Source organism: Plecotus auritus, assembly GCF_963455305.1.
Source record: "Plecotus auritus genome assembly, chromosome: 3".
NCBI classification, from domain to species: Eukaryota; Metazoa; Chordata; class Mammalia; order Chiroptera; family Vespertilionidae; genus Plecotus; species Plecotus auritus.
Genome location: NC_137772.1, coordinates 149,123,527 through 149,132,287, shown reverse-complemented (window position 1 = coordinate 149,132,287; position 8,761 = coordinate 149,123,527). Strand labels below are relative to the sequence as shown.

At 40.3% G+C, this 8,761-nt stretch overlaps 1 pseudogene across 1 annotated transcript; it reads right to left on the bottom strand.

The window, feature by feature from the left end:
• Positions 1 to 1,381: 1,381 nt before the first annotated feature.
• On the bottom strand, positions 1,382 to 4,524 carry LOC308244200 (cleavage and polyadenylation specificity factor subunit 5-like; annotated as a pseudogene). Its single transcript has 3 exons — positions 4,429 to 4,524; positions 2,158 to 2,276; positions 1,382 to 1,870 (listed from the first exon to the last, which is right to left on the bottom strand). The product of its transcript is annotated as a cleavage and polyadenylation specificity factor subunit 5-like (transcript).
• Positions 4,525 to 8,761: the final 4,237 nt, after the last annotated feature.

Sequence of the window (8,761 nt, the reverse complement as noted above, 5' to 3'; positions counted from 1 at the left end):
CCTTCTCCCTTACTCTCTGAAATCAATAAAGAAATATATTTAAAAAAATAAAATTAAAAAAAATTAAAAAAATCTGAATATTCTTGGAATACCCTCAGGTTTTTCCAGCTAAACGGTTTAGACTGAATGTTGATGTTGAAGACAGGTGGGAACAAAGTAGGTTTTGAAGGAAAAGTACACGAAGCCTTTCATGGTTGACTACTTGAAGTTACATGAAGTGGAATGGGTGTGGAATCAGATTGTTTAGATCCTGGCTTCATTGCTTATGTATGCCCTGAGCTTGTGACTTCAGTTTCTCCCTCTGTAAACTGGGAATTATTCTGCCTCTTATGGTCATTGTGAGGATTCAATCATATAAATATATTGTGGCACTCGGTAGGTGATCAAGAAATGTTCATTTCTTTTTTCTTGGAGACTAAACATACCAGACAATATTAGTAAAGCAATCAGCAAAGCATTCAGCGTTCTTTCCCAGGGTCTTTTGGCTTCCCTGGCAGCACAGATCTGTACCGGCAAAGAAATCGTGAACTGTTTTTAATAAGTTTCACATAAAATTCTTATGCCCTAAGAATCTATTATTACACATAATTATAACAAGTAGATTTTGGGTCTAGGGATCTATATTTTAAAATCTAATAATTACAGAAACTCGCTTGTTCTATATTAACTTGCGGTTGCTAATTTCTTAGTTTAGAGCCAACATGGAATTTTTTAAAGAATAAGGGAATAATAAGTATGTAGGCGACAAAAAGAACACTTCTATTTTTAGAACCAGTATCCACCAAATGGGAAATGTTGGTGTGTCTAATGAGATTTTTGTACCAAGATTTGAGAAAATACCCTTGCTTCTATTAACATTTACAAAGATGTATAAATGAATACAGATGATGATTTTTAAGGATTTTATTTGAATCATTCCCCCTTCCAATGTTATTACTGTCTAAAACCCCAGAGCATAAATATGCTACAAATGATTAAAAGCCACTATCGAGATGTGATGTTTATATTAGGGACCCTCAACAACTGTTTAACACTCATCTACGCTCATATTAATAAGTTGTGCTTACAGATGTATCCAGTATTTTTAAAAAGAATTTTGTAAGTTTAATGTGAAATTAAAAAAAAATACAAATAGAAGTTCGCTTTCTTTAATTTATAAAAACACATGAGTAGAAACAAAAGCACATTAAACATTACCACATTTATTTACACCACGACCTAGTTTTTCATACCAACTTTACCATTCAAACACTAGGAAGCAGGTGGCAATTGAGGGTCGGGAAAGAGAAAACGAAGACAACTTTTCTACCATGTGGATTCTATACTGTGTAGAGCTGTGCTCACAGAGACGGTGTCTCTGGCTTCTCCTCTGTGCGGGAGTTCAGTTGTTTATAACATGGAACCTGTTCAAAAGCTGAGGGAGACCAGAAATGATGGGTTGTACGCTGATGCATTATCATACCTTTCAAACAACGGTGGGGCTACCAGCTTGTCACTTTTAGGGACTGAAAACAAGGCTTTCTCTTGAAGTTGAACCAAAAACAACTTCTTATGTTCCCTCGGTTTTGAAATATGTGCAGGACTATATGGATACTGAGGAGGTTCAAAATTTGGTCTCCACCAGTGACCAATACAGTCACCAATGACCCAGTCTTGCAGGACTCCATCCTGATGACTATTTCTGTCATTAACGTCTTAGTCCTTCAACTTCATCTTCTCCTGGGTTCAGTTCACCACCAGATAGTTTGAAGAAAGTTGTTCCCAGCTGGAGCAGTAACACATGGGGTAGCTGGTGCCCATGGACAATCAGAACCCTTTCTACAGTCCTGCTCATCCAATTTTATCAAATTCCTCACTCATGTGTTGAAATCTGTCTGCCACATAGAAGCCCTTCTTTCCTTCCTTCCTTCCTTCCTTCCTTCCTTCCTTCCTTCCTTCCTTCCTTCCTTCCTTCCTTCCTTCCATTTTATTTTTAAATATATTTATTTATTTTTAGAGATAGGTGAAGGGAGAGGGAGAGAAGAACATTCATTGGAAAGCAAAACATCAGATTGGCTGCCTACTGCACATGCCCTACTGGGGTGATCCAGCCTGCAACCCAGGTATGGGCCCTGATGGAGACTTGAACCAGCAACTCTTCTGTGCAAAGAACGACACCAAACCAACTGAGCCAGACCAGCCAGGATGAGAGGTTCTTTTGTACCAAAAGTATAACTGGTAAGAGGGTAGAGGGTGATGGTGGGCCCCAAGGTGAGGGGCTTGGTCTGCTGGGTGTACTTGTTGCAGAAAAGGCTCACACCCTACTCCCTCCGCCAGTGGGTCTGCTGGTTATGGGGCTGGGTGGCACCACAGTGTTGCTGGTGAGCAAAGGGGGAGAGACAGGGAGGCAGACTGTCCCGTTTGGGCAGTGGTTATCTGCATCCCACTCAGCAGCCATTAACACAGACATACCCACTCTTAACTCAGTGGTTTACTGATGAACTGAGCAAAAGGAAAAAAAAAGTTGGCATATTGATAAAGGGCAAATTCAGCCCCTTTTAAAAAAATCTGGCAATATTTAAAGTAAAATTATAATGGAAATTTTAACTAAACTTTTAAAACGTTGACTAATAATTATATGTAAGAAGGAGTCCTTAAGTATGCCTATTTATATAATTTTCCATTTGAAATCTTGTTTAACATTTCCCTTATTAAGACTCTAAACGTATTCTGTATATTTTTTCCAACTAGATCATTTTAAAAATTAAAACCCCTCAATATTGTTCTTTGCTTTTTTGAATTTATATTATTCTCTTTATTGACATCTAATATTATTTTACTGAATTATTGAATCATTTATTCATTCACTCAGTTTAGGTGTGTCTCACACTAGGGGTTTGGAGTTGCCTGTGTGCCTTATGCATAATCCTAGCCAAGGCAGCAGGAGAAACACTTGGAAGTGCATTTCTTGAACTGTTCTCAGCAGCCATTGTAACTTGCCTTTAGGGTTACAATCTCAGGGGGAGAAGGGTGGAAGTGAGTTACCAAATATTGTTCCCCCTCCCCACGCCCCCCCCCCCCCCATTCAGATGTAAAGGAAAGAGGACAGGTGAGGGGTGAACTCCACAGTTACAACCACTGGCATGAGCAAGGACGCTCTGAGGTGTGAGGATGGAGAGGGCCTTTTCACATCTGTGATTGCAAGTTACCAGAACTCTTTCTCCTCCACTCTTGCTCTGCTTTCTTCACTTACGCCTCTGTGACATCCTAGCTTCTTGCCTGAGAATTCTCAGGTCTGACAAGGAGAGGCTACAGGATCAATTCCAACTCTGCAATTCTATGATGTTCACTAAATCGTTTTATTTATTAATCTTGATAAAGGACAACATGCTTCTTTAAGCATAGATATCACTGTATAATATTTTTGTTAGATTCAATGCATATCTTTTTTCTGTTACTGCACTAGTTTTACCTCCTAGCATATCACACATATTTTGCATGCTTAAAATAGCCTCTAAAATGGATTCAATTTGTGTGAAGTGTAAAGGGAAGAAATGACTCATTTCAGGGACTTCGACAAAAATAAGACGTGCTGCTGACATGGTCTGGTAGGAGGACTGACGAAACTCATGGCCTATTATAACTCCTGGGAGGGGTGGCAGGGGAAGAGGGGGAGAAACCAGGCTTCACAAAGGGGGGCCTATTTTAGCCAAGTCTTGACAGCTGTGTAGGAAAGAAGGTAGCTCATGGGCAAAAACATGGAAAGTTGGGCTTCTTCTGAGAGTGCAAATATATTACTGTGCATGGAGCTTAGCTGGGGCCTTAATCATTAAGCCCTCAGAACAATGAGGTGCTTGGTTCTGGTCAGCATCAAACAAGTCTTAGGAACAAAGCCTGTGGCTTGTGGGCCACAGAAACAGAGTTTTAGTCAAACTAAAGATAACATCGAGGCCTTCGTTGTGTTTCCGCTCCAGGCCCAGAAAAGCAGAATGACCGCACTGTCCACATCCTTGCGAAGCTAGACAGAACAACACCTAGGTGACATCAGGACCAGATGCAGTGATCACCAACACCTGTCCTGGCCCCAACCAATCAGTAGAGACGGAGACCTTAGCTCCCTTGGTCACCATGATTAATGATGGCCCCCTATATAAACCATCTCCTGATAGCATCTGGAAATTGAAATCTGTTTTAAAAATCTCCCCAAATTTCATTGCTCTACAAATAAGTTTTTTTCCCTTTTTTTGATATCCGTTTCTGATTTGCATCCAAAAGCATATATTTTAGTTGTATATGTATTTTTATTCCTTAGTTTGTGTAATATTAATTTGAAAATTTTAAATAAAATATTCATGGTTCTTTCTGGCAAATTTAGTTATTCTTCTACTACATAAGGTAATTCAACAGGTTTAAAAGCCAGGCTTTTGGCAATGAGTTGACAATTATTACCTTAGTATAATGGTGGAGTTCCCTTGTTTCTCTACTCTTCTCCACTCTTGCAAACCATCCTGCTCCCACCAAACAGCTGACCCAAAGGTGAGTCATGTTCTTCACACAAACACACCTTTAATTTATACACTTCCTACATCTGAAATGCCTTACTCCATTCAAATCTTTCCATAAAAAATGTTTAATTTAAAAAATAAATGCCAAATTGCAGGAAATCTTATACACTTCCCCACTGGGATGCCTCTCACTCCATGCAAATTCTATCCATTAAAAACAGTTTAATTTAAAAAATATCGCTTTATAGAAAACTTGGAAAATATAAGAAGAAATATTACCTGTAAAACTACTCCCTTGTACAAAATGATATATTTTGGTCCATTTGGCCTTGTCTTTTTTAAAGCTAGTTTTTAAAATTGTGGAAGTAATACAGAGCTTTTCTTTCCAGTAATGGCAGAACAGCTGGGACTAAGTCTCCCACAAATAACAATTATGGATTCTGGGCTCTCTCCCCACTGGGAGCACAGCCCTGCCTTCTGCCTCTCTCCCCTTCCCTGTCTCCTTCCCCGAACCAGGCCAGTTTTCCTTGCCTCTCTCATCCTCCTAAGCTCTGGGGGGTCCTTCTTTTGCCTCTGTAACTTGTTTCCTGAGCCCATTTCTTCCACCAATCACTTCTTCTACCTCTGTGGCTTTCTAAATAAACTTCCTCTTATCAAACAAACAAACAATTACTATCTCTGGACAAAATATAAGAAATAATTAGAGACTGACCAAAAGCAGGCATAAATTGGAGAGAACTCTGCCCTGGGAAAAAGGGAGCTACACTTGGTGAGATCCATGTTTAAACAGATTTACTCCTGAGGGTGTTCCCCTGTGAGTGCAGTGGAGAGCAGCTAGAACTTAAGCTGGATCTTGCAGCATGAGGTGTCAGAGGACAGGGTTTGGGGCTGCTAGAACAGCTGAAAACTGAGGGAAGATTTTGGAGATAAGAGCCATAGATATGAGAGTCCCAAAATCTGTGTATAAACTTCCTTCAAATTCTTGGATGGCCTCTTAATTGCACATGCATGGTCTCCGAAAGCCCAGGAAAGCAGCAACTAGAAAATGCTGAGGAGAAATTTTGGTTGTTGCCTACCAGGAAAGAGAATATGGGTTTTGAAACCTACCTATATTCTTAGTCCACTTGGCTGTTATAACAAACTAGTGACCTGGTGCACGGATTCGTGCACATTAAAAGGAAATTAATTAGAAGGTGGACAGTGGGGCTGGACTGAGCGAGATGGGCTGGACACACCCTGGAGACAACTTTCTGAGGTACTTCCACACCTGGCTGCACCTGGGGCAGCGCGGAGTGAGCGGGGTCCCTCCAGCAGGTGGGGGTACCTTGGCCTGGTGGAATCGCTTGGCTCCACGAGGAATCGGGCTCCCTCCTCTCTAGTTCTGGGGTGCATCACCCAAGAACTGCCACTGCCAAGTCACCGCAGCTTGGCAGCTCCTGTGTTGAGCATCTGTCCCCTGGTGGTCAGAGTGCATCATATCTACCGGCTGGTCAGAAGGTCACTTAGCCTTTTATATATATATATATAGATATCACAGGCCAGCTTATAAATATTAATCATTTATTTCTCACAGTTCTGGAGGCTGGAAGTCCAAGCAGAGTCAGGGAGGGCCTTCTTCCAGGTCACAGGCTTCTCATTGTGTCCTCACATGGTGGGAGGATCTGGGGAGCTCTGTAGGATCTCTTTTATAAAAGCACTAATCCCATTTGTGAAAGCTCCCCCCCATTATCTAATCACCTCCTAAGGCCCGTTCCTAATACTATAACATTGCGTGTTAGAAATAAATCATGTGAATTTTAGGGAGACACAAACATTCAGACCACAGTACCTACTAAGTCAGAGGGGCTTGGTAAACACTTCAAAAAAAAGTTTTCTTTTTTTTCTCTTAAATGTTTTTATTGATTTCAGAGAGAGGAAGGGAGAGGGAGAGAGATATAGAAACAATGATGAGAGAGGAACATTGATCAGCTGCCTTCTGCAGGACCCCTATCTACTGGGGATCAAGCCCGCAACCCAGGCATGTGCTCAGACCGGAATCTCTGGTTTATAGGTGGTCCCACTGAGCCACACTGGCTGGGCAACACTTCAGGTTTTCAATCAAAAATAGAGAGGGGCCATACCTTTAGAGTAAAAACTATTTTCCAGGACTAAAGTTTTGCTCAAAGGTTAAGAATAAATTGGAAGTAGATCCATCATAAAAGTATGTAAAGTAAGCTTACAGAAGTTCAGAGTCATCAGCCAGTAACTTAGCTGCCTGCTAGAATGGAAATCAGAACTCTTCAGAGGAAAATGAATTCATGTTTATGGACAATGATTATCTACAGTGTCCAGGATAAAATATATTAAACATGTAGAGAAACGGATAATGTGACTCAAGATCAAGAGAAACAGTAGTTAATAGTAACAGACCCTGACATGACCCATATGTTAGAATTAGTAGGCAAGAACTTTAAAGCTGTTAAAATTTTTTTAAAGACTTACAGGAAAAAAATAGCCATAGGCCTCAAAGGTGAGAAGACAGTTATGTTGATTTTTAAAATTTTAAGCTTGCAAGACACCTTGATTTTTAAGACACTTGCCTTCCCATACCTGCAGTTTTAGGCTTTTTGTCTCTCTAGCTAGCAGAGAAAAAGTGATGTTAAGGGGATTGGCTACCCCCACCCCACACCACCCCGAAGTGTATGGGACTGTTGTGAAATTGCTTGTCTCATATAAAAAAATCCTTCTGGCCGGGCCAGTGTGGCTTGAGTGTAGACCTATGAACCAGGAGGACACGGCTTGATTCCTGGTCAGGGCACATGCCCTGGTTGCAGGCTCCATCCCTCCTGTGGGGCGTGCAGGAGGCAGCCGATTAATGATTTAATGATTCTCTCTCATCATTTATGTTTCTCTCTCTCTCCCCCTCTCTGAAATCAATAAAAATATATTTAAAAAAAAACATTCTGTTTTATTTGATTTCCTAGTAAAATGGACTCGATTTGTCTGCATGTGCCCTTTCCCCCATCCAGGGTATATGTGCGATGATGGGACACATGAGCTTTTATTTTTAAACGATCACTGGTGTTACTCAAGGTTGTTCTCTATATGATCATTATCTATTAATGTGGGATACTGTACCTACATTTGATGTTATCACAAGGGATTTCATTTTTGAATTCTCTATTTCTCTTCAGAAGATGAACAACGGATGCTAGAATGCAGTGTCTCAAAACATGGCCCCTGGACCAGTAGTATCAGAATCACCTGGGGATGTGATAGAAATGCAAATTCACTGGTCCCACCCCAGATCCTAAATATGAATTAGAAATAGGATTGAGGCCCAAACTATGCCTGAACAAGCTCTCTAGGGGATTCAAGTTTGAGAACCACTATTTTAGAGGAATGATAAAACTATCCATTCCTGGGACATTGCTAGGACAAGAAAAATGGTGACTACTACACACTTGGATTATAGTACTCTGATCTCTCTTGGAACAACATCATGACACTTATGGAAGCACATCTTTTATCCCAGATTTTGCTTTTGAAAGCAGAAATAAGAAACCAGCGTCTGAACAGAAATACTACAAAAAAAGTAGAGACAAATGAAAACAATGTATAGATCATTGGTAAAATCAATGAGAAAAATTATTTCCAGAGAATTGATCTAAAATGTTTTTGTCCCATGAACTGATGTGTTTCTTTGATATCATAATGATGTCTCTAATAGTCCATTTTTCCATTTCTAATTTGGTTGTCAGGAGTCTTTGCAAAAGTTTTACATTTGATTAAATGCTTCCCCTTATGAAACTCTGCTTAGGCTTCCTAGTACAGTTATTCTCAATTTATAATCTGATTCTTATTTCTTATAAAAATACTTTTATAATTTAGCCCTGGCCAGTTGTGGCTCAGTTGGTTTGGTGCCGTCCTGAGCAAGAAGACGTTGCCCGTTTCATTCCTTGCCAGGGCACATACCCAGGTTGCGAGCTCAATCCCTGGTTGGGGGTGTGCAGGAGGCAGCAGATCGGTATTTTGCTCTCACATGGATGTTTCTCCCTCTCCCTTCTTCTCCTTTTAAAAACCAACTAAAAAAATTCTATAAAAATAATTTTACAATTTATAGGTAAAAGTAGTAAAGTTCTTGAAGGATCAAGTCTATCACTACCAAGAAAGTGTAATGCAGAGCTGTGGTCAATAAATGTCTAAATCAAGTCCCTCATCTAGCTCCCTGTTGCTCTCTCCCACTACTCTTCTTGCTCACTTGCCTATAACCACATCAGCCTTACTGTCTGTCAAAC